The sequence below is a fragment of the Lemur catta genome, chromosome 23, assembly GCF_020740605.2.
Source record: "Lemur catta isolate mLemCat1 chromosome 23, mLemCat1.pri, whole genome shotgun sequence".
In the NCBI taxonomy this organism is placed as follows: domain Eukaryota; kingdom Metazoa; phylum Chordata; class Mammalia; order Primates; family Lemuridae; genus Lemur; species Lemur catta.
Window position 1 is genome coordinate 22,727,405 of NC_059150.1, and position 24,333 is coordinate 22,751,737.

Sequence of the window (24,333 nt, forward strand, 5' to 3'; positions counted from 1 at the left end):
GTAAACCATTGTTGGCCATTATAAATTCCGATTCTGAGCTTTGGAATATAGCATTGTATCCTATGGGAGGTTTTCCTCTAAAGGCAGTGAGTATTCCACTGCTAGTCATACTGAGGTGGAAAAAGAGGTCTTAAACTGCAGTGTGGAGAACTATTCCTACATTCTTAAACCAGTATAGTTATTTATGGACTCCACTGTGTGGTGAGGCCAGAAGATTCTTGCGGTGTGCTAGGCTGGATCCCAGTCACGTGGCATATTCCAGGATCTGGACGGATACCCTAAAGTTCAAGAGAGACCACTTCTATAAAAAGTTAAATTTCTCTTTATGTTTTACCCCTAATGCGCAGAAACTTCCCTAAAAATCACTTAAACACCAGAGACCCAAATTAACCATTCTTTGAAAACTTAAGGGAGGGTACCATGTTGCACAAAACATTTGTTCGTTTGTTCGTTTTTAAGGAGAGTTTCTTGGGGAAATGTGATATTAAAAAATTTAACAAAGCTATTCCGATATTAACTATGGCATGTTGAAGAGATTTCAAGAAATTGAGGAAGAGAAATGCAGTAGAATAATTAACTTCCAATCATTTATACGAATGTACATTTAGAATTTTCATAACTTGAAAATAATAATGTACTCTTTTATGAACTACAAGCTAGAAATAATATAATTAAGGTTTAGCTTAATGCATTCTATATAGGTAGGGCTCTACATGAAATTTTTGTGTTTGGGTGAGAACTTATCCAGATTTGCAGAGTTCCAAGCTTTTAATCTGAAATCAAGAGGTTCTTTTAAAAGGAAGAATATGCACCATGGAGCAGCTGTGTTAACTCTCTTTGGCTCTCTGAGGGACACTGCCCCTCAGCCTGCATCAGGTGAAGCTGGAGACAGCCAAAACACCACGGTGTTCACTCCAGCGCCTCCCATTCTGCTCCAAAGACAACAATTCTCAACTCAGTTTCATGGGACCAGCCTACTGAATAGCACTGGTGTTTTCAGAAATGACATGAATTATACTATCCCTTTACAGGTAGAATTGGCTACTGTCAATTATTTTCTAACAAATATTTGCATTTTTTATGAGTCCAGAGAGCTTGGTGCCAGGGTTTATAGTGAAATATTTAGCAACTGAGTTCTGATTTTGTTGCTGATATTTATAAAAATACTTATCACATGGGAAATTACTCCAAAGACTATTTATTGTGTTAATTTTCCAGAAAAATTTACCAGTTGGAAATTTTCATATGGGAAAATTATCTAAATCAATTGGATACGTTTTTATATTATTTGTAGTAGGTAATGTTATGATGAATATTTGCATAAATTTCAGCGTACAGAGTAAGATCCAACTAGTCATCTTCAGAAGATTTCTATATGTATCTATATATCTTTCAATATTATCTACTTAATCATTTCATCTTCTAGATGATTTATGTTCCCCTCTTATTTACAAAAAAAGTCTTTAAACTTTTAGAATTTACTGCAAAGTATGACTGTTTTGTAACTGTTTATAAATAATTCAGGTCTATCTGCAAACCTACATCAGCTTGTTAGCCAACAATTCTTTACATTCAATTAATTGGTGCCTCACTTCAAGTACACAAATATGTAAAAATCTAGATTTATACAATAAATACATTACGACACAATGACTTTACATTTGCTTCACTTTACTTGTTAAAAAATTGTCACATTTTTCTTTATCTTTTCTCATGCTACAGAGGTGACAAAAACTCACTACATTTCTGGAAAACTTGCACCTGCCCTTGCCCATCTTCAGCTAATTCTTAAGTCAGCAGTGAGAGTTTTCCTGTTTAAACATAAGTCAGATCATCTGACTTCAAGCTCAAGTTCCCACAGATCTACTTTCCCTATTACTCTTCTGCACCCACCTCCTCCCTTCTCCCCTTGTTTTTCTGCTGACAGTCTGCTGACTTCCCTGTTGTTCTTGGAGCATACCACATGCAGTTAGCTTCTATAAGTTTGTTCTCTCTGCCAAAAATATTCTACACATAATTATATTGCTCAATCCCATGCTTCATTTAAGTCATTAAGCAAATGTTACCTTGTCTGTGAGATTCCCATGCCCATCCTATTCTAAAATTTCACTGATTTTCTCCACCCTGACACCTTGACACTTCCTATTCCTCTTCCTTGATTTGGTGTTTATTCTTGGCATTTATCGCTATTTAATACAATCTAATTTTACTTGTTCATATTGCTTTTGGACCAAGTTCATCTCTGGAATATGAGCTCCAACAAAGAATGTTCATCTGTTTTGTTCAATGTTGCATTCTAATGCCTGAAAACAATTCTGACATACACAGTAGTAGTTCAATAAACTTAGTTGAATGGATCGCTAGTTAATATTCTGTAGATGATGTGGATTTAAGCATAAAGGCTGTGCAGGTTACCCTCCATCACAGGTAGTTGTTCCACTTGTTCTCCTTCTATTTCTCTCCCCTCTGCTCTGAGCCCAGAGAGGCTGCCCTCTCTGGCTGCCCGAGACAGACACATCCTCACCTGCTGGTTTTCAGCTGTGTTCAGTCAGTGGGCAGCACTGACCAGAAACTGAAGGACAGAGAGAGAGAGTGAGTTTTAGGTAATTACTCTCCTCATGCCCTTCCTTTTTCACTGCAGGGATTCTGTTCTGGGATGCTACTGGGATGGTTTTGTAAAATGCCAAAGCTCCTCCTACTTGATTCAGCACTTTTAGATTCTAGAATCCTATTTCCCTTTTTGCACCTTCAGATCTGATGATAGTGATACCTCCAGTAGTTGTTACATACTTCTTGTAGATTTTATTAAACCACTCCCATCTCTGCTAAGAACTTCTTTGTTACATTCTCTTTAAATTTGTTTAACTTTTAGTTAAACCTTTTTGAGATTGCCATCTGTGTCCTATGTGAATCAGGTCTGATAGAAATGCATAGAAATATTGAAAGGTAATATGAAGAGTATGAGAAAGTAAATGTAACATTGAGTTCAGAAGCAGTGTCAGATCAGATATCTCCATGTCAGATGTCAATGATTTAGCATGCAAATTGAGAAAAATGCTTAAAAACTCTGGAACATCAGTTTTTCCATTTATCAAATGAAGTTATTGGCTAAAAATGTTTAAGGCTCTTTCAACTGTTTATTGCATGTTAAATCATTCAAAGAAAAATATTAGAGCAAGATTGTATGACTGCTGTCTGTCTTAACTTTGCTAAATGTCACAGAGACCCATGAATGTCTTGAGAAACATTCATGGGTCAATCTTGTGTTAGCATCATGTTTTCTGCCCTTGCCATGGCTTCATGGTAGGAGGGACATGCTTTCTTACAAGTGGACTTTGGGATTGGCCATGTTACTTATTTGAGCCAGTGAAATGCTATTGGGCATGATAAGAAAAGAGTTGTTAAATATGCCTGGGAAAGTCTACTTGACTTCTTGGGCACCTGTGGTCAGCCATGAGAATGACATGTCTTGGGTGCCCACTTGTCCAAGACAAATGTGGAGACACATGGAACAGATATGAATCCAAAGAAATTTGAAGCTAGAAGCAACCAACCTGCAGCTTGAGGCAGATCTTTCACACCTAACCTGCAGTTCTGTAGATGAGAAAAATATATGCTTGTAATTTTAAGGCATTGATACTTTAAAATTTTTATGCAGTAAAAATTTACCAATGCATTATTTCCCCTATTCTTCTAAATGTTACTAAATAGAAAGTTAATAGAAGGTTAAAATTAGATTCAAGAGAAAATTCCTTAAGTAAATTAAAGATAATGGAAGAAGGAAATGTCAAAACACAAAAACTTTCTGCTTTTGACCATGAGAGATTAACTGGTACAAGACTTTTCCTTTGACTGTAAACAATTTAAAAGTTGGAACACATACATGAAACAATTGTTTTCATCACTGGGCTACAGGTAATGCAGAACTGTGATTCACAGGAGAATAAACATGTTAGTTGACATTCTGCCTGGAAGAAGAGTGAAAGGAGCAAGCAGAACATGGTGTTCATTGAGGAGGCAGAGATACGTTTTGGGAAGGCAGACACAACTGACATAGGGGCCACGGGCGATGTTCCCCTTGATCTTCTGAAGTTTCGCTGAAAAATCCATGCATAAAATGTAGACTAATTAGAAAAAAGGCATATGAACTTATTTACAGTGTATACATGGAAACCTTCAGAAAGAAGACTCAAAGATACAAGACAAGTTATCTATTTTTATGCTTAGGTTCAACAAAATATGGATAGCCATGTAAAAATAGAATTGGACAAAAAGAATATGAGCTAATGTTAATAGACTGAGTGGGGAAACCCAGAAAAGCCCTGTCTGTCTAGATTCTTCTTGGCTTCTCTGAGCATGTATTCCTTCATTCTAGATGTGAGGCAGGACCCTCACGGGAATGGAGGTTGTATGATCTACAGTCAATAAGGTAGGTCAGATAATTTCTTTATGGTCAGTTTTTACACAGAGAGGCAAAGGAAAGATAGGGTAATATGTTTAGGTTTTATGGCAGGCTTTGTGGAAAAGAGGTTCTGGTTTCCATTGAAACTATGCTTTATAAAATTAATAAATGGCCACAAGACGGGAACTATGGTAAGGGAAAAAATATATATACACACACACACACACAAATTTATATGTATATAGCCAGCCATTGTTCCCTAGCTTGCTTTCCTATAATTGCTTATACCTTACTACTCAGTAGTCACATAGCTTTTGATCATAAAGACTCTTAGCTTTCTTCATTGCTCCCACAGATAACATCACCCTTGTGAGACCTAAGGCTAGTTTTTGAGATATCTTCTGGGCCCTACATTCCAGTAGACAGGTTGACCCACCCAGACCAGTGCCCCATACCAAGGAATTGACTCAACTGGCCTTGCAACCCCTACCCAGGAACTGACTCAGAACAAGAAAGCCATGTCTACACCCCTATGATTCCACTGTGAACCCAGCCAATCAGCAGACCCAGTTGCCTAGCCCCTTTGCCCACCAAATTTTATTTAAAAACCCTTTCTTGCAAATTCGTGGGGAGGAGAATTTGAGAGCTTCCTCCTGTCTCCTAGCTTGGCACCTGGAATATTAAGCACTTTGCTATAATCCCTGCTGTCTCAGTGTATTGGCTTCCTCTTGACCAGTGGGCAGTGAACCTGGGAAGGCTGTGACAGGATGACCCACCTTGGGAAACAGGGATTCTGTTTCCATGGCTAGCCTTAGGGCAGAACGGAACTGAGAGACACGAGAGTAGGAGACAGTCAGCAGAAAACTTTTACTTCTGAGACTGCTATTGAGCTCCTCATTTTGGAGTATTGTTTTCTGTGCTCAAAAACTGAGATATGTGGGCCAAAAGCACCAGAGATAAGGGAGCCATGCAGAGAAAGAACTCTATAAATATGCATACGGATTTGCTAAAACTTTAGCCAAATTCTAATCTGCTCATATGTAAAATGAAATTCCCCAAGTCTGAGCAAAGAATAATTGTAAGGGAAAGAACAATTAGTAAGAAGCTATACACCAAACAATCATTCATCTGAGCTGAGAATTGTTGCTGTTTTTTATAGGCCAAAGTTAAGAGATCTCAGTAAATACTTGGGGAAATAAATAGTGGTCTCAGCTGGTCACATCTTTGTAGCAGGGCTACATTATCTCTAAAATAAAGGTACACTACAGATCCATGTTAACAAAAACTTTTAGAAAGGTGTCAAAGAATTTACTTGATCTGCAAATCACTTAAATGACTTCTAAACCAAACTTTAACACCACTTAATATAATGTAGCAAAATTCAGTCAACAATGCAATGTTTGCCACATCTGGCATTTAATAAAAAAAAATTACACATGAGAAGAGTTGACATTTCAAGATCAAAAGCCAGAAGTAAATGATTCAAGAAAAATAGACTTAAAATTGAGAAAGATGATGGAAGTTATCTCAAAGTTCTCAAAATACGGAATTTAAAGGATCTTTAAATATAATGGCCAGAGAAAAGTAAAATACAAAAAATAATTATAAAGAACTTATAGAAATAAAAAATAATACAATGTCTGAAATAAAAATTCACTGGATTGGATTAATTATAAATTAGATAATGGAGGGAAAAAAAGATCAATGAACTTGAAAGCAGAACAATAGGAACTATCCAAAATGAAGGAAAAAGAGAAAAAAAAGACTGAAAATAATTAACAGAGCCTCCATGCTATTTAGGACCATACTGAGTTGTCTAACACATATGGAATTAGTATCACATGGATGACAGAGGGAGGCGGAAGCCACCAAACAGGCAGACATAGAAAAAACAAAGCAAACTGAAAAGGTAAAAGCAGAAAACTTTCCAATTTTAATGAAATTAGAAACTTACAGATGCAAAAATCTTAAAGAACAGCACATACCTAAGGACATCATAATGAAATTGAAAAAAACTAGAGTCAAATAGAATATTTTTAAACAGCCAGGAAAAGACTCCTCCTGTACAAGGGAATAAAGAGAAGAATACACAGACATATTGTAGGAAATCATATAGTCAGAAGACAATGGAGAACATTTTTAAAGTGCTGGGGAAAACAAACAAACAGTATCTCAACAGTCCTTCTGTTTTTGTCCCACTGCCAGTAGCTCTTTGCTTAACCTCAAGAATTTCAACCTATTCATGCACAGATTAGTACTCAGCCAAACACTGAAGTTCACAATATTCTCTACCCAGGAAAAATATCTTTCAAAATGGAAGAAAAATAAAGACTCTTTTAGACAAAGAAGTTAATAGAAAAGTATGAGGGAATTTATTGACAGAAATGTACAATAATAAATGTTAAAGGAAATACCTCAGGCAGGAAGAATATAATACTAAAGGCAAATTTGAATCTATACCAGTGGTTCTAAAACTTTTTGCTCTCAGAACAAATTTGCATATATAAAAATTATTGAGGATGCCAAAGAGCTTTCGTTTATGTAAATTTAATAAAATCGAAGAAATTTAATATCAATTTAATTGGTTGAAAGTAACAATAAAATCTATCATACACTGTGTTACTATATTTTAATGTAAACAAAATATTCTAGTTAAAAATAACTCCATATATATAATAATGAGGAAGAAAGTGGCATTGTTTTATATTTCAAAAATCTCTGTAATGCCTGTGTAATACAGCTGAATTCTCATATTTATTTCTATATTGAGCCCGTTATATTAATAACATGTTTTTCAAGTAAATGAAGAAAATCTAAAATCTCATCTTATGCAGACAACCTGTTGGAAAACTTACGATTTTAAAAGTCTTTTCAGATAATTAGGCATATTATTCTTGGATACTATGTCAAAACTTGACAAGTGGCAGCTTCTTAAATATTAATCTCAATAAAGAATCCTAAAGCATATCAATGTCCCTTTTGTATTTTGTTGTATTAAAATTCATTATTATATCTTATACTTTAATTCACCCACGTAACAAAAAACAATTGTATCCCCTAAATCTATTCAAATTTTAAAAAGTAACTGAAATAAAATCTATTCTTAACTCTAAAAAAAAATGGATCTTTTCCAGATGAATGGCTTTACAATGTCTTGCATTTGGTCTTAAGCAATTATCAGTTCACAGAATTATACAGTTCTTCCCAAAATATCAAAAATTATATTCATAAATGTATTGTTGAGTTGAGAACATATGTAGATTTATAATATATAACAATTATGGTCCAAAAGACAGGAAGTAGAAAATAAAAGCATACTTTTGTAAGACTCTACAATTTAAGTGTAGTAGTATAATAATTTCTGAAGGTGAACTGTGAGAAAATCTTTAAAACTCCATTTACAAACATAGTTTTATGTATTTCTCCTATTCTATCAACTTTTGCTTTATCTAAAAATAGATCTATTAGGTGTATAAAAATTAAAATTATTAATCTTCTTCAAAAATTGTCCCCTGTCATAAAATTTTCCTCTTATCCATGCTGATTTTTCTTGTTCTAAATTCTATGTCTGATATTAATGTTAATACTCTAGGTGTCTTTCAAATAGTGTTGGGATGATGTATAATTTTCTATACTTTTAGATTTAAATTATACATTCATTTTAGAAGTGATTTTCCTATAAAAAACTTAGAGTTGAGCATTTTTTCCCACTATGAGAACTTATTTCTTGTTCCTGAGTTTAAATCACTTATATTAATACATAATGCAGTTATCACCATGGTTAAGTTTAAATATATCGTCTGCTCTTTGTTTTCTACTTTTGCTTTTATACTTTGCTGTTTTATTTTATTTATTTATTTTTATTTATTTATTTATTTATTTATTTATTTATTTTGAGACAGAGTCTCGCTCTGTTGCCTGGGCTAGGGTGAGTGCCGCGGGGTCAGCCTAGGTCACAGCAACCTCACACTCCTGGGCTTAAGCCATCCTCCTGCCTCAGCCTCCCGAGTAGCTGGGACTACAGGCATGCGCCACCATGCCCGGCTAATTTTTTCTATATATATATTTTAGTTGGCCAGATAATTTCTTTCTGTTTTTAGTAGAGATGGGGTCTCACTCTTGCTCAGGCTGATCTCAAACTCCTGACCTCGAGCGATCCACCTGCCTTGGCCTCCCAGAGTGCTAGGATTACAGGCGTGGGCCACTGCACCCGGCCGTGTTTTATTTTTTCTTTTTCTGCCCTTCTTGGATTAATCTAATACTTTTTAATATACCATATTATTGCTACTATTGGCTTATTAATTATATCTGTTTTTCTTTTTATTATGGTTCTATAATATAAAAAGTGCATCTTTTTAAAAGAAATACATATTTGCTAATTTTAAATAAACATAATAATATAAATTATGTTTATAATGTAACTAATAGTAATATCAAAGTTTGATTTAACAACTCAAAATGTTTTATTTAATAATTTAAAAAACTTTTATTTATAGAAATCATTCTTATTTGCATGGCATTGGTTTTCAAAATGTTTTATTGATATTCTTGTATTATTACTTACCTTAGGAAATAATAGAGGCATTGAAGTGCACATTTTTACAAATTCCAAATTAAGGCAGCAATAAATATTCATTATACAATTTATTGATATGTAGATTTATTTTAATACTTTTACTTTCTATTGGAGGGGAAGAAAATATCTTTTTTTTCCATTTTAGGTTCACAACTGAGGCCTCTATAACAAAAGACAGATTAGCAAGGGAAAAGCAGACAAATTTATTTACTATAAGTTTTACATAACACAGGAGTCTTAGTAACTAAAGGCCCAGAGAAATAGGCAAACTCATATTTTTATGGGTAGTTTGATTAAGAGTGTGCAGCCGTGGAGAAGTATGATTGGAGGACAAAAGTTTATAATCTAATAATAATAAATTGTGAGGAACTTAGAAAGGCTATTTACTCAGATTCTTTTCTGTGTCCCTGCGTCTGCAGAGATAAGAATGTTTCTTTCCTCAGGATGTAGAGAGGGTATCTCTAGAATGAGAGTCTTATGACCTGAGTCAGGGGAGACAGGTGGGAGGACTGAGAGTGACCTTCCTAGGTTACAACTTGCTTCAGGAGAGAAGAACAAGGAGAAGGTGACCTTCCGCTCTGCTGTTTTCTCAAACGTCAATGGGCCATATTTTGGAGTAGCGTGTCCTGAACCCCATCACTATCAAATTAATTTTTCATATGTCATGTTTTCTCACAATTCTATTCTAAACAAAATTCATTTTATTCTAAATAAAACCCCACAAAATTATGCAGTAACTTTCTGACAACTTTATCTGGGGCTGATAATAATGTAATGACTGTAGGAAACATCAAAATTTTTTTGCACATAAGTTACAGATAAAACGTGTGCAAATCCAGACCGATGCTGTGCTCAGATTTGTATAATTGAAAGATATAAGAGCTAGTGATTAGGAACTGAAAGAATAAGAATAACCAAACCTGAATTAGACTGGAACACAGAGAGTGACAGTAAAAGCACAGAATTAGAAGGCAGAATGAATGCTAAACACTTTTCAGCATTGTCAAGAAAGTCACTGAAATATTCTCTCTGTGGGATATTTGTTGCAATAGCTAGCCTTGTACTAATGGAATAAAATGCATAAAAATAATAAAAAAAAGAACAAAAGGTGCAACTTACCAGAAGATATATGCTCAGTATGCAAAACCCCAAGAAAAATATGGCCCTAACTGCATGTTTCAAAAGGTAGCACATCCATCTATGAACAGGGGGAACAAAAAGCAAATAATTCAGAGAGTGTTTCCTTTACACAGATAAAACAAAGTCACAAGAAAAAAACTTCGTTTGCTACTATTTTCACATGGAATAGTATGAAAAGAAAGTAGAAAATAAAAAGCTTTTTGTAATTTATGTAATAGTAAGAGGTATACCTCCTAACTATTTAGGTCTTTATATTTTAAAAGAGGTTCATTTTTGTATAAACAGTGAGAGATCACACATGAAATAATAATAAGATATATCTCTTTCTTTAAATGTGGAACAAACAAAATGTAGCTAAAATAATAAGAATTAGCCTGTTATTTAAATACATGTTGAATATTTTTTATGAAATAGAAGATATCATTAATGACTTTATTCATCATTAGTGACTTTATTTATTCATACCTGACAAAATATATAACCAGTCCAGACAAATGAAAAGTGAATGGTTACTGGTAACAGAGCTGCTTTCTAACACAGTTGAATTCACTACACACATTGTGAGAATCCTCAGGGGTGCTTTGTGCTTTGAGTTTTAATTTCGCCACATGAAAATGGGGCATCAGAAAATGTGTCAAATGTTGAAACAATTTTTCTCTGTCTTTCATCTGGTTTTGTTTCAAAGTTTGAGGATGCTCAAAAGAATACATTTAAAAAAGAGGAATGTTTATGTATTCTGACTTTACCCTGTTTCTCCCTTAGGGACAGAAGTTGTAGCCCATTATAATTTGTTACATATCATTTCAATTTAATCTGCTTTGTTTTTGCCCTGCTATATTTATCAGCTAGTCCAAGAATTGGCTAAATATGAATAATATCTCATTTTACTTCATAGAATTTGCAAAATTTCCACCTTCAACACTGAGACCCACCTATCTCTTTCTTCCTAGAGTTACTAGTTGTTAAAGCTCTGACTAGTACCAACCTATGTTTCCTATAGAATTGTGAGGACTGGGGGAAGGCCATTTAAAACTGTACTTGAAATATGTGAATAACCTTACTTATATATGTCGAAGTGGGCAAGTGGATTCCTATGGCAATTAGGAACTCATTTTAAAATCTTCTGGGTAATTTAGGGTCTGGTTTTCCACCATTGCTCAAGCAGGTACTTTATGATGTTGAACAAAAGGTAAGAAATACCTTTGCTCTGGGTTGGTGCTACAGAAGAGCAAAGAATGTTTACGGGCAGTTCATTTAGCTTTCAAGAGCAGGGGAAAGGCAGCAAGCAGAACATGCGTTCCAATGACGTTGGTAGAGTTGTCATAGTAGCCGTGGTCAGATAAGAGAATTTCCACTGTCACATTGAACCTTTTGACACTAGTTGTTAGGGAAGCATGTTTTGGTGAAACTGACACTGCACTCTATTTTCTTCCTTTCTCAGCTGTTGTATTTCATGAGATCTGAATTTGATGATGAACAAATTTTATTGGGTATTGAGGGGGTAGGAAGGGATGAAAAATTATCTTCCTTAAATGATGTTTTTAGCTTTATTCTAACTTCTCTTCCACATTCTATAGGTATGTTTGCTAAAGGCTTTATTTGAAAAATACTTTTATTTTATTTTGATTATAGGTTGATAGGACTATAGAATAATTGAATATGCAGAAATAGCAAAAGATCAGAAGAATAGTTACTAAAGAGAAGGAAATCAGTAGCTTTTGTTTCATCAGTAAAGAGATCCCATTCCAGAAATCAATTATGGTTTGCATACATTTCTGTAATCGGTGCTTCTTTGACTTGAAATCCTTAATAACCCTATAAGAATATGCTACCTTGTGATTTAATCACTGGAAAGGGGTATGCGGCAAACAAGCTTCCTCTCCTTGCTTGTGTCTTTGACAAGTTATTAAGAGAAAGTTTTGCACTTAAATAGTATCTACAAAAGGATTTATCCTGAGGCACTGGCATTACATTTTCTCATTAAGTTAGCTATCAATATACATAAAATCAATTAATGATTCTATAGGTAAAATACATAAAAGATACTCTTTAAGGGGTGTTCCATGGGATCCAAACCTGGAAGATACCTTTTAAGGGTATCTGTTTATAAAATTGTAAAATTTGTATTGAAATTCTGTTGAAAATGAAATCTTATGGAATGATAATGACTTTCAGGCAATGCTAATTAAGTCTGAAAATTTGTAAGACATTGAGTAATTAAAGTTCAACACAAATTAAGAAGTGAATTCAAGTTAAAGAAGTCCAGGAGTTTAATAGTTCTATCTACTAATTCAAGTTACTAGAGGGGAAAGAAGCTGTAAAGACATATAGCTAATAAGGTTTAAAAGCTATGCTTTCTCTTTAAATTCACATGACTAAAAATATCCATAAGGAAACAAAGAGTTTTGACATTTCTTTTAATATCTTTCCTTACTGAAACTATGATATACAAAAAAGTCATCAGTATAGTTTCTGATATTCTATATTTTAAAATTTTATTTGAGAGGGATATATATATATATACACATATATATATATATATATAAAATCACTTGCACGATCAAAATAAAATGAGCTCTAACTTAATTTTGTATATCCTAGTTACAGTTTAAAACAAAAGCTAGTATTTATTAAGCATTTACACATTCTAAATATTTTGTACAAATTGAATCCTATGATAAATTTCCAAGCACCACTATTATAACCTTCATGTTAAAAATAAGGAATCTAAAGCATAAAAGAAGTTAAGTAATTCCCAGGATTACGCAGTGGGCAAAGGCTGCATCAAAACTTCATGCAATTGTGCTTCAGAAATTGTGTCCCAACCACTATACTCTTTGTTGTAACCACAGTACAATATTACTTCTCAGTATATTACAACAGTGATATTTTTTGTAGGCAAATACGGTATTAATGCAAAACACCTTTGACATGGACTTCCTATTTTCACTTTCATAAAATATTAAACGCTGTATAGCACCCCAAGGCAAACTGCTGAAACCCTTTAAACTTGTTTTTCATTATTTCCCAGGAGAATCAGATATATGTAAAGAATCACCAACTGAATTATTTCTATGTACTATCAAGGCATTTTTCCATACAACGTTCATATAGACTAAAATAAATAAATGTCTCCATTTTGATGTCCTTTTTGAAGGAAGACAGAAGTTTTTTTTTTAAGCAGCATATTTGGATAATGGGAACCTACTAATAACACTCGTTTTATGAACCTCTTATACTCCAGACCTCTACTGTGCAAAGAAAGTTTAAAACTCCCTGTAGGAGTAAATCTATTAATAGAGACTCTCTCACTCTTCCATATAGATGCCTTTCATTTATCGCTTCCTCTGTCCTTTCTCTTCCTTTTTCCCTTTTATCTTTTCCAATGCTTTCTTACCCTTTTTAAAAAATTTTTCCTGTGCCTTCTACTGTATTATCTCTTAGCTCCTATGGTGGGTAATACAGATTTTGTTTCAGTTTAAATTACATGCTAAGTATTACAGAAAATGCTGTGAGGGTACTACTTAAGAATTTAATTTTGTTTTAAAGTATAATTGTTATATGGAAATATTTTAAACAAAGCTAGTTCTAATGCTAATATCTTTATATTTGTGAAATAATTTTGATAAGCATTTTCTTATTTACTTTATAACACCCCTTAATAAATAAACACTTTTAATGAAGAAAAATAAGAGACTAATAGGTTAAGTAATGTCACAAGGTTTCAGAATTAGCTGGTAACTAGACATGAAATAGATCCCAAATCTCTAGCTGTTCCTCTGCCTGGATCTCCCTGCTACATTGCTCCATCGGCACTAGAGGTAAGCTGAATCAATAAAAAATTAAATTGTTGGCATGTGCTAGGTATTATTGGTGTTAACAAAGACATATTTGATATTTTTGCCATATGTTAAGAACCTGTAATGGTCACATGCACTACTCAAACAGAGTTCAGCTCAAGTTAGTGTATACTTATTGTATACTGTGGTTTGGAGGGTCAATGAGGGCTTTCCTGTGCCAAGATATTTCTATCAAGGCTTTCTTCAGGCCCTAAAATTAAAGTCATTATTTCCAAAGTTGAAGATTTTAAGTCTTTGAGAGGTCTCCATGTCCCTAGACTCATTAAAAACATATAATTTAATTCTTTAATAGACAGCTAGGACTTCAGTGTACACAATATGGGATGGACACCTGGTAGATTATAGACGACTCTAAGAAAATTAAGAAAGAAGTAGAACACAGATAGGATAGGAAGGGTCAGGGGGAGAGGACCAGAGACAAATTTTATGTTCATCATATTCTTACTTCGAACTGATTTAGTTTAGTTACCAGTCTTACCTCATCTCTGACTATTTATTCTCACTGGAAAAGTACATTATTCACTTTTAGAGAATGGATAAAGCACTTTCTCTCTAACTCACAATCAATACCAGATGTTTTCTAAATTACTTCTCTTGTTTGAAATTGTCCGGTCTTTCTAAAAACTCCTTGCTGAAAGCCTACTATTTCCAGGACAGAGCAATTAAAAGGCCAGCAACTTTTTGTATTAGGCTTCCTCTCATTCAGGTGTATCCATGTATCCGAATGTTCACATTAATTTACTGATTGACCCAATTAGTTCATTTAAAAAACATATTTTGACCTAGAATATGCTATTGGGGGAAAATAAATAAATATTGGTCCCATGAATACATAAAATATATAGATAGTGACAAATTTTTAAGGTATAGATCAAAGTAATTTTGAGTTACTACTATACAGTGATAAATTTTTGTATCTTTTAAGCATTTTGTGACCCAGACTAAAAAGCATGTATTTCCCTTTTGATGCTAATTGCTATCCTGCCATTCATGTGAACTTTCCTGTAATACCATCTGTCATTAATGCATTCCCCTAATGCATCACTAGGCAACACACTTCAGCTAATCTAATCAAATAATTTAAGCCATGATGCTAATGACGAATGCAATCTTGATGTATAGACTTACAGTCCTAAATACCGTTAGGTTTAACATAGACTCACAGAATTTTAAAACTAAATGGCAAAATATGTTCTTAGATGGCATCTCGTATAACCACATACTACACATGGAGATACTGAGTTTCAGAGTGCCTTTTCTAAGATTTCTTGGTGACAGGGCAAGAATCTGGGTTTCAATTACCAATTCTTTAGCCATTCAACTAATTAAATTTCTAGCTGATAGTAGCTCATTACTAGTTTCTATGGAGATTTTAAATAGCATGACTGTTTGGAATGGGTGCTGGAGAAGAGGAGGATATTTTTTATTAAAACAGTCTTAAAAGTCATTCTGTATAGAAAACGCTATTTGCCCTGCTGCCACCAAATATCAGGAGAGTATACTGTTAGTTTAATGAGTTTTTCCTTTTCTGAAAGATATTACCAAGTGCTTAGAATACTGTCTTCATTTAGGTTACTGAATTGCTGCAATGCTATATTTCAGTGTTAATGAATTTATTTAATTTTATAGGATATCTGAATGCAATTAAGAGTAGTGTTGGGGTAGAAGGCTGTCATCCATCTGATTAATGATTAAACCTCTGAATTTCTTGAACCTCAGTATCTGTGGTTAGGAACTCAGTGTACTGCAGGAAAGCAAATCAAGTTTCCCAAATAGAAAAAGGAGTTTGAATTTCAATGTAGACTGGCATGTCTTTCTTAAATAGAAAATATGGTCTCTGACATTAAAATGAAAAGCCTGCACACATAATATTATTTACACTACAGTAAAATGTTTTCTTGTCGAGCATTACAAATTCAGATTGCATGCCTTCCTTATTGAGTCTGTGCTTCTCTCTCTGATCAAACACTTTTATACCCAATGTCACTTAAAAGAAGTAAGCATTTGAATCTGTGTGCATTCTCCTAGCTGCTAAACAAGCTTCAGAAGCAAAACAAGGCAGTGACCTTGAAATGTACCCTTTGCCATAATAGAATCATGTTTATTTTTTCCCCAGTAGAGAGTTTGGAAGACGTAATATTTCTCTTTTATATTCAGATCCTAAGTCAGATGCATTTTCTCTGGAAATAGCTTTTAAAATAAATTTAAAAACACTTTTTTTGGAAAATAAAAAAGAAACTACTTTAGATTCTTTTAATTTATGCCAAAGCAGCAAAGGTAAGAGTTCAGAACATAATTAACTTAAAATATACCCTAGAACATATCTGACTCATCATGCTTTAATGAGTCTCCATAAGTAGATGATCTCTGCAACAATAAAACAGAATACTGATTACAGAGGCCTTGACTCCTACCTGAGTAGAAAACCTGTAGAGTGTATTCCTGGAGGAAGTTTTAATGTCACCAAACCGAAATCAACACAAAATTTGACAAGTTAATTTCCTTGACTTGCCAATGAATAAGAAAGAGATGAGTCAATAAGATTCTAGTATGTAGGCAGAGGAATAATTTCTTCTTGTCACATAAATTAAGAAATATAAAATATTCAGTGCTTGTTTATAAAAAAAATTAAATGTCGCACGCATGGAGTGATATTTTGTATTTAAAAAGCTAGAAATAAGATGGAGAAAATGGGGTGCTTGCATACAGCCATAGACTTAATATGATACAATTTATTCAATGTTTAAGTCTCAGTGTTACACAGTCTTTCCACAGTTCTTTACCTAGAAAAATGTAGTAATATCCATCCGTCCATCCATCCGTACATTCTTTAGTATGTCCATTGCCTACGCAGTAGCAAATGCTGGTACTAAGAACTTCAAAATATTTAGTACGTTATGTTAAAACAATTTGGTGTTCTTTCATGAGTAATATGTATAACCATCTCTTGAAAATTTGAAACTTTAGAAACAGAAAATAAAGGAAGAACATAGAAAATGTAGACTAATGAAATTTATGAAAATTATTTAATCTTGAATCTTTTAAATATTCTTGCTGAGCTATCTGAAAATTTATTTTGCTTCAGACATTAGAGAATAGATCCCAGGAGGAGAGCTGTGGGAATGTGGCTTAACAAGCCTGTAGAAAACATCTGTTTGAGATATAGTTTGGTTCCTCCCCACGGAAAGGGAAAAGTAAAGAAAGACCAAAATACAGTAATTATAAAATTGATGGAATTTTTATTCTATATTCCTCTGACAGCTGAGAAGGAAGATTTTTAAGTAAAAGAGATGGTTTCAGTACTCTCTAACAAGGGTATTAACAAACAAGGGAACATGCAATTGCTTTCTCACATATTGTTTATCTTTGAAGGAAACTTACACTGATACTTAGTAAGAACATGAATATTATAATTGGTATAAGATTATCATCAGATCATATCAACTCAATACTTAGAAAATAATATCAACTGATGTAAATACTTGTTTTTGCCAGTGGCAATGTCTAATCATAGACAGAAACAAAAAAAAATCAGTATATTAAATCCATAATCAAGCTTTCATAAAACATTTTCAGTTAGTACTGTTTCCTAGGGATGCTGAAAGATAAATAAGGCCCCCGAGGGTCACCTGTCAACATAGGAGAGACACAAGCAGATAAATTATTATAAATGATAACCAAATTTCTATATGATTACATAGAAGGAAGTTACTAACTCTACACAAATCAAGAGTATCAAAGAAGAATTCACAGAGAAGGGGACATTTGAACTGTTTTAAAGTTTGAAGAGGAGTTTGATTCAAAGTTGGCTATGAGGGAAAACATTTTAAGAAGCTGTGGCAGCATGTGTATATTACGTTGAGATAGGAAGGGGTAAAGGAATGGAAAAGGTATGTAACTGTGGTGGGAAAATAAAATACAGATTTTAGAGCACTTCCAGGTGGTCATGTATTTATATAAAGGATGGTGAACTAAGAGTGGAAGTCAAACAGCTGGGAAGTTGGAACGTTTCTCCTTTGTCTCAGCCACATGAAGGGTGGCGTGCTGTTGGGAATTGAGGCAGAGAGAAAGACTAAAGCTGGGCCAAGGTTATCACGGAATATGAGACCGTGAGGGGAGGCGGCACTTGGAATTGCCAGATGACATCAGCAAAAAGAGCAGTGGCTTCTCCAAAGTGCCCGTGGTCTGTAAGTGGTGGCAGCAGAGAGGGGAATTCTGGTCTACCTTCTCTTCCCTCCTGGTGTTTAGAAATCCGCTGTGTGAAGATTACACAGGAAGTAAATGTATATTCTGTAAAGAGACCTAGGCTAGTGGGGAGTCTTTTAGCAAGAAATGAGGGCAACAGTTAGCCCAGGGGAATAGATTCGGAAAAATCAGTAGCAGTACAGGGCATCGTGACAGGGCTCTGAAGGAAATCAGAACATGTCTGAAGACATGCAACAAGAGAGGCTTGAAATTTGCTCCTTGATAGAGAAGGGTATGCAGACTCGACAGGATTTTGCTTAATGTTAATGTTTGAAAGAAAGCTATTTTGTACATAGAGTTGCTTTAATGTTTGTAGAAGCTGTAAGACCCTGACCCAAAGGGAATGGTAATTGTGATAAGATTTTAAACTGAAGCATCAGTTTATTATCCTTTCTGCCCCTTTGCTACCCAGGTGAAGTCTGGATTTTCTTCTTTGAAATCCTGCTGGTGCTCCAGGCTGCATCGTTCTCCCCAAGCCCCGAACTCCTGCAGTCAGATCCATATGTCTTATCTTGCACAGTTCTCTAACAATTAGGTGCCTCGAGATGTGATCTCCAGAGTTGTACTCTATGTTTGTTTGTTTTTTTTAAGACAGAGTCTCACTCTGTTGCCTGGGCTACAGTGAGTGCCATGGCATCAGCCTAGCTCACAGCAACCTCAAACTCCTGGGCTCAGTTGATCCTCCTCCCTCAGCCTCCTGAGTAGTTGGGACTACAGGCATGCACCACCATGCCCGGCTAATTTTTTCTATATATAGTTTTAGCTGTCTATATAATTTATTTCTATTTTTAGTAGAGGTGGGGTCTCGCTCTTGCTCAGGCTGGTCTCGAACTCCTAAGCTCAAACAATCCTCCCGCCTCGGCCTCCCAGAGTGCTAGGGTTACAGGCGTGAGCCACCGCGCCCGGCCTACTATATGTTTTTATTGGCCACAATGATGAAAGTAGTGTTGAATACATCACAGTTACTCAGTAAAGACCTGCCTAATCAAGTGGCTAAATGGCATGAGAATATCAGGCTAATGACTGAGTGGCTGTTTGGAGGTTATGTGAGGGCCTTTTAATTTGTTTTTCTTCTGAGGACGTTTATCCTCATCCCAAAAATAGCTTGCAAAGTCTAGTTTATTCTTCTTTATTAATCCAGAACATGGCATTTGTTTTATATTTATACAATAGAATAAACTGGGAAATTTAAATGGTTTGGATATTTACTAAAATATTGGATAATCATGCGTTATATATCTTTTAATATATCTACAATAAAAACAGCAGAAAGATAATTAATCCTTATTCAGTGTGAGTAAATATTAACAAAAGAAGAAAAGACAGTATGTGAAAAAGAGATATGTGGCTAGGAAAAAAGAAAAGCTATAAATTTGTGGACAAATGCACACACATTGATTAAAATAATGAGTTTCCTACAAGGCAAACAAATTAAAGTTCATGACCTGAGGTTGTTATAGTGGTAGAATCAGTTTTAATTTAGTAAATTTAATAAATGAGCCTTAGCATGTGCTAAATATTTTTTAAGTCAGTGGGATATAGTATAGAACCAGATAGAAGAAATCCCAGCTTTTATGAACCTCGTATTTAGTGAGATTACATACAGGTTAATCATCCATAATTTGAACGTCCAAAATCCAAAATCCAAAATGCTCCAAAATCCTTAATATTTTGAACACCAACATTATGCTACAAGTGGAAGATTACATGCATGGCCTCCTGGAATGAGTCACAGGCAAAAAGCAGTCAAAACATTGTTTCATGCAAAATATTATTAAAAATATTGTGTCATATTATCTTCAAGACAGTGTACAAGGTATATATGAAACATAGATGAATTTCTTTTTAAGACTCAGATCCTATCACCAAGCTGTCTCATTATATATGCTAATATTCTATTAATAAAGTCTGAAAAAATCCAAAATCTGAAACATTTACTGTCCCAAGCATTTTGGATAAGGTATACTCAATCTGTATACAATCATATAAATATATAATTGTACATTTATGAAAATTAAATTCTACTATATGTATTCTATGAAAATGTATATAAAATATATTTATATACCTATATATTAACGTTCATAATATATAGTAACTTGTATCAAAGAAGTTGGATATTCAACATTCCAACATGACTTTTTCCTAAACATTTTTTGCTAGTATTAGTTCTTTACTTTAAAGACTTAAAAAATGTTGAGAGTTTGCAAATTATATTACTGCTGTGAATATTATGAGCTGTGGGTATCACTGAAAGGAAACTATTTAATTAACTTGTGGATAAATTAATAGGTCCACAGAGTATTCTTCCCCCTAACTATTTTGGGATCTGTCCTTGTCCTTCACAAGGACAATTGAAAACTCACTCTCAATTTTTAAAATATAATCTTTGTCTCCTTATAAAACCACACTTTATATGATTGTTTGCTAAAGACTTGCCATTATCATAAATTAAAAAGTATTTGTTGTAGAAAAATAGTAAATGATTGCAAAAGCCCTTGCATTAATCCACAAACATTTAGATTCATTATGATACCTTTGGCATTGGAGTTTAAGTTACATTTGATGATGCACATAAATTTGAGTGGATGTAACTATAAAAGTTTCAAAACAAGCAGTTTAACACATTTTAATCTGCCTTTTAGATGCATGAGTTAATAAAATATTCCATTATTTGAATCATTTGCTTACTACTTTTTAAACTTCCATATCAATTATCCAGTTCTGGAATTAGCCTTTTGTTAATATTCACAGACATTTCCATTGGTTTAACTTTTGTGCTTAGCTAAAGTTTAAATAGGCAATTTGTCAATCATACTTTTCTACCTCCTAGAATGCAGGTCTACATACCAAAGTGTGAGTTATGTTTCCCTTTCCTGGCTAGTTACACCTCTCTCAAGCACATTGCCCCAAGTAGTCCTTTATATGCTAGTTGTTTCACCACAATTCCTCTGTTACCACTTTAAAACATAGCCAAAATTTCTTTAAGACATTTTTATCATAAAGAAAGCATCTGTAAAACATAGGCGGATTAGTGACTACTTCAACCAATAGAGCATGGCAGAAGAGAGTCTATGTGTCTTCTGAGATTAGGCTATAAAAGACCACGTGGTTTCTCATATTGTTTGTAGGAGCAATTGCTGTGGGGACATTTGCTGCTAGAGCCCTTCTTCATGTAAGAAGTCTGAGTAAAAATAAAACGTATTTATTTTTTATTTTATAAAACTCTAATGATACCCTAATAGAAATGGCTTTCCAGCCATCCTTACCAAGACACAAGACTTTTTAGTGAAGCTGCTCAGACACTCAGTCAATTGAATAACATGTCCCTCAATGCCGCATGGACCGGAAGAATTATGCAACCCAACTAGGGCTGAATTCTAGATGTACAAAATTATGCAATATAATACGATCACTGTTGTTTTCATTCACTAAATTGTGTGGTGGTTTGTTATGCAGCAGTAGATAACTGGAAGCTCCCCGTCAAAACTTTCCTTGTCTTACAAGTCATTTAGTTTGCTCACGGCTCTTTAGTTGGAAGAATATTATTGCTATATTCATATCATAAACATATAATCAGATGTTAATGATTGGTGATAGAATTTTAATATTTTCCTTCCTCTAAGATCATCCATATATTAACATAGGTCAATACCTATAGCCTAATTGCATAGTTCTAATGAACATATTATAGCCATCAGAATTGGAGAAGCAGAGAAAAATTCTGGAGGAGAAAATTCTGTCTAGTGAATCATTAGAAAAGCCAATATAGGAATTTGCTAACTCTGTATATACCTAAAATTAGATTTTTAACTAAATTTAAAGAACATCTACTCCACTTCATGCAAGAGCATGTTTTCTATTTTAACCACAAGGGTTTTCGTTTTTTTTTTTTTCAAAATAAAATAAATTGTGAATAAATAATTAACTTCTAGGCTGCTTGGGCTGAGGAAGTTGTTTCCAGAATGATCTCAGACTCTCATAGCATGGTTTCCTTGGAAACGTATACAAAACTAAATGGGAATATTGTGCGGGTCTTGGTGAAGTGAAACCGCTCTGGATCTGCACTGGGGAGACAAGGAGGCAGCACCCAGGCTTCAGGCTCGAATGACTAAATCAGTACAAAGGACTGTTTGGAACTAGAGGATGCAGCTTCTGCTTTCATGTGTGACAGTTGGACATACTCATACAGGTTGGAGGGAAAGGAAATTGTGTACTTGCATGGCTACTGGGACTCCCAAAGAATGATTATGCACATTCTGTATTGCCTGCCTTGAATTCTTCTATAAAATTAAGTAAACAAAATATGAGATTAATAATTGCTTGTGTCTTATTAGAGGTTGCCTACTTTAGCGGCATTCTGGTTCCCAAATTCACACTTCAAACAATTCAAACGTAAAATTCTAATGATGTCCTAATAGTAAAGAGACATTAGAATTAAAATTTGTAAAGAATACCTCCTAAATTTCCTTACGGAGTAATCATTGCCAGAAACTCAGAGATGGAAGAGACTTCAAGCATTATTGGACAGCAATAAAATCGGGCATTTGGGGCACCATGTTGTGTTAGTAAATTATTCTACCAGGTAAAAATAGTAAACAACACTGAGGTAAAATACCTTAACTACTTTATGAGCAAGGCCACACAGTAGAGCCTAATAAATGTTGATGGTTCTGGTGGGAGCAAGGCCCTTTCACAGCTATTGTGTGATTGATATTAAAATGAACAATAAAAAATCTATGAAGCAGGAGGAGATTAAAGGATTTTGTTAAAGAGAAACAAACCTCCAAATCAACAGAGTCATGACCATAAGAGGGAGAGAAATTAGCTCAGGTAGTTGTAGACCTATCATATCTCTCTATTTAATTATATTAGTGAGCAATAAGTAACTGTGACAAGGAACATTTACTGAAATAGATACATAATTAGGGTAAAAATGAAATGCCAGAATGAATAGCATGCTTATCTTATAACCACTTGGTATGTTCCTCAAACATTAAACACTAAATCTTCTTGCACTGAATAACCTATGGCACATTACATGTACAATAACAGTTATATCTGTGAATGAAACCATCCCCAAGATTATGGTTAGGTCAAGTATGACTACTTCCAAAAATTATTTAATAAAAATCTGGAAAACATAAAATCTATGTGATATTTATAGTAAATGTCAGCCTTGGGAGAATTGAACATTCAGCTGATGTCAATCAAAGCTAAAAAATATGGTGTACTTCATGTAGTATCAAAGAAAATGAACACATCTGAGACCGGAGAAAAACATCCAAGTAGATAATATTTGTGTTTCCAAAATAATACCACCTTTTCGCTGCACATTACAGATAAGAGGGTGTTAAGAGTAGATAAAGAAGAACTATTTTACAGACCACTGTAGACACCCAGGATAGAGATGATTATAGCAGTGGGGATGGGGGAAGTGCTCAGAATCAAGCAGCACTGCAGGCAGGAGCAACAGAACTCAGTGACTGCTAAGACTGGCAGGTGGGGAATGCAGGTGGCAAATGTGACTCCTGAATTCTGGAATGAGCAACTTGTCCCTTTATGGGTCTGAGCAGTGCTGTCTCTTAGGTACTGCGAAGCTCTCAGAGATGACCAAAGGATGGCCGAGGAACTTGCAATCTAGCACTAGTTGAAAATATAGGAATTTCCCACCTGAACTACAATGGAAGGGAACGACCATTGGATTAAATGTATACAGTTCCACTAACAACTCAATAGCTAGTCATTCATTTACCGTAACTACAGTAAAGAAGTTCCTAATTATTCTCTTTATTACCATTATTTCAAGTATTTTTCCTTTTCAAATGCATTATACCTCTATATGTTTATCATGCTTTTTGTAGTTTTATAAAAATAGAAAGTCATGAAAACTTACACTGTGTTGATTTTGTTTTCACCCAGTGGTAATGACTGGTTTAGATCTAAAGCCCTGTTTGTAAAACTAAGTTACCATTTTTATCTTTTTTTTCTTTTTCAGATCACAATTTTTCAAAATGATTGTCACTGGGGTTGTTTAAATAAGAGGTCTTGAGCTTCTTTAGACATAGACATATTCAAAGTAAAAATTAATAGCAATTCTTATTTTATCT